Genomic DNA, 2,953 nt, shown 5'->3' on the forward strand with positions numbered 1-2,953 from the left:
CTGCCTACTTTAGCCAACAGGTGGAGCCAGGCGCGCCGTACTTGCGCGGCACTTCCCACGTCCACCGAAGTCGGTGCCAAGGACCACTTTCGGCGCCGGAGCCGCGTACGAGCCTACTCGAGGCGGAAGAACGAAGCCAGCAAGGGCCTGGCCGCAAGTGCGTTCAATTGTCGGGACGTCCAAGTCCCTCGTTCTTCCGTGCTTCCTCTTTCGGCAAGTCGTTGCGGCACCTTCCCAAAGCGCGCAGACCCGCTAATCGCGACGAGCGCGACGTGGCCGTGCCGCCTTTCCCTCGGCAGCAAGCAAAACGCCTGGCAACGTCGACGCTCCCCTAACCGCGATCTCGCACCGTGTTTCGTGTGGCGAATTCAAAAGCCGGCCGGCGCTGCTGCAACCATTACGGTCGGTACGCATACGCCGCGGAGGGCGGGACGGTCATCGGAGCGTGCGGTTCCTCCATCGAGTACTGCGCACCTCGGCCGTCGCATCGCCGTGCCATGACCGGCCGCGCGTCAACGCGAACCGGTGCCAGCGAGATCCCTCGCCTGCAAGAACCGACCGGCAGCCTCCGTCACCCGAGGACGCGGAGGCGCTTGCCGCGGACGGCGGGACGGTATGCACTGGTGCACAGCGGACCCGTCACATCGCCAGTTCCTTGACCGACCGCCGACGCTTGTGCCGTTCCTCTCGTACTTGGCAGTCGCCGCGCGATTGTCGGGTCTCGTTCTTGCACGCTCGAACGGTCGGGAGGGCACTCGGCTGGCGTTTCGGGAACGCGCAGCCTCGCCTTCTACCGACGTAACCACGACTCGCCGTTCGCGCTCCGCCGCTCCTGTTTACAGTACTAGGCGGTCCCGCAGCGGTCGGGTCGCGCATTTCGAGCGCTTCGAGCCACGGTGCAGTGGCGGGTCGAAAGCCGACCTATGAGTGCGTTGCGCCGTTTGTACCCGCGTCCGCCACCTGGCCGACCGTCCAAGGTCGCGGTGTTGGCGTCCGCTGGGCGCAACAATTTGTCACGGGGTGCCGCTCCACATTCAGGCAGCCCCGTGGGGAAAAGCCGACCCCGCGTCCAAACGGGGTCAGCGGCAGAAAGTGTCGGGCGCAGACGCAGCTGAGGCGCTCACCCTTCACAATCCGTTAATGATCCTTCCGCAGGTTCACCTACGGAAACCTTGTTACGACTTTTACTTCCTCTAAATGATCAAGTTTGGTCATCTTTCCAACAGACCGGCGCAACCGAAAGGCCGCGCCGGACATCGGTCCGAAGACCTCACTAAATCATTCAATCGGTAGTAGCGACGGGCGGTGTGTACAAAGGGCAGGGACGTAATCAACGCGAGCTTATGACTCGCGCTTACTGGGAATTCCTCGTTCAAGGGGAACAATTGCAAGCCCCTATCCCAATCACGAAAGAAGTTCCACGGGTTACCCAGTCTTTTCAGACAGGGATAAAGACACGCTGCTTCCTTCAGTGTAGCGCGCGTGCGGCCCCGGACATCTAAGGGCATCACAGACCTGTTATTGCTCTGTTTCGTGCGGCTAGGAGCCGCTTGTCCCTCTAAGAAGGTTGTAAGGTGCTGGGAACCCCGCACCTATTTAATAGGCTAGAGTCTCGTTCGTTATCGGAATTAACCAGACAAATCGCTCCACCAACTAAGAACGGCCATGCACCACCATCCACCGAATCAAGAAAGAGCTCTCAATCTGTCAATCCTCCCAGTGTCCGGGCCGGGTAAGTTTTCCCGTGTTGAGTCAAATTAAGCCGCAGGCTCCACTCCTGGTGGTGCCCTTCCGTCAATTCCTTTAAGTTTCAGCTTTGCAACCATACTTCCCCCGGAACCCAAATACTTTGGTTTCCCGGAAGCTGCCCGCCGAGTCATTTGAGTAACTCAGGCGGATCGCTGGTTGGCATCGTTTATGGTCAGAACTAGGGCGGTATCTGATCGCCTTCGAACCTCTGACTTTCGTTCTTGATCAATGAAAACATTCTTGGCAAATGCTTTCGCAGTAGTTCGTCTTGCGACGGTCCAAGAATTTCACCTCTAGCGCCGCAATACGAATGCCCCCGTCCGTCCCTCTTAATCATTACCTCGTATTCCAAAAACCAACAGAACAGAAACGAGGTCTTGTTCTATTATTCCATGCAAGTTTATTCAGGCGACTCGCCTGCGTTGAGCACTCTAATTTTTTCAAAGTAAAAGCACCGGCCATCTCGAGGCACACAATGAAGTGCACCAAGAAAGAACCGGCATGATGTTCAGTCCGAGCCGTCGCATCGGGTAGATGCACTACTCGTCTGGAACTGAGATCCAACTACGAGCTTTTTAACCGCAGCAGCTTTAGTATACGCTATTGGAGCTGGAATTACCGCGGCTGCTGGCACCAGACTTGCCCTCCAATTGATCCTCGTTAAAGGATTTAGAGTGTACTCATTTCAATTACGGGGCCTCAAAAGAGTCCCGTATTGTTATTTTTCGTCACTACCTCCCCGTGCCGGGAGTGGGTAATTTGCGCGCCTGCTGCCTTCCTTGGATGTGGTAGCCGTTTCTCAGGCTCCCTCTCCGGAATCGAACCCTGATTCTCCGTTACCCGTAACAACCATGGTAAGCAAGTAACCTACCATCGAAAGTTGATAAGGCAGACACTTGAAAGAAACGTCGCCGGCTCGTGGCCATGCGATCAGCACAAAGTTATCCAGAGTCACCACACAATACGGGCCGAAACCCGATCGATCTTGGTCTAATAAAAGCACCCGTTACCCAAAGGGCTCCAGGCTCACTGCATGTATTAGCTCTAGAATTGCCACAGTTATCCAAGTAGGAAGAAACGATCTAAGGAACCATAACTGATTTAATGAGCCATTCGCGGTTTCGCCTTATTTCGGCATGTACTTAGACATGCATGGCTTAATCTTTGAGACAAGCATATGATTACTGGCAGGATCAACCAGGTA

General features: G+C 55.9%; 1 non-coding gene across 1 annotated transcript; it reads right to left on the minus strand.

The window, feature by feature from the left end:
• Positions 1–1,138: 1,138 nt before the first annotated feature.
• LOC142794593 (small subunit ribosomal RNA) lies at positions 1,139–2,953 on the minus strand. The gene has a single exon (XR_012892471.1). It is a non-coding gene; the product is annotated as a small subunit ribosomal RNA (ribosomal RNA).

This window comes from Rhipicephalus microplus, unplaced genomic scaffold (assembly GCF_043290135.1).
Source record: "Rhipicephalus microplus isolate Deutch F79 unplaced genomic scaffold, USDA_Rmic scaffold_461, whole genome shotgun sequence".
Classification (NCBI taxonomy): Eukaryota; Metazoa; Arthropoda; class Arachnida; order Ixodida; family Ixodidae; genus Rhipicephalus; species Rhipicephalus microplus.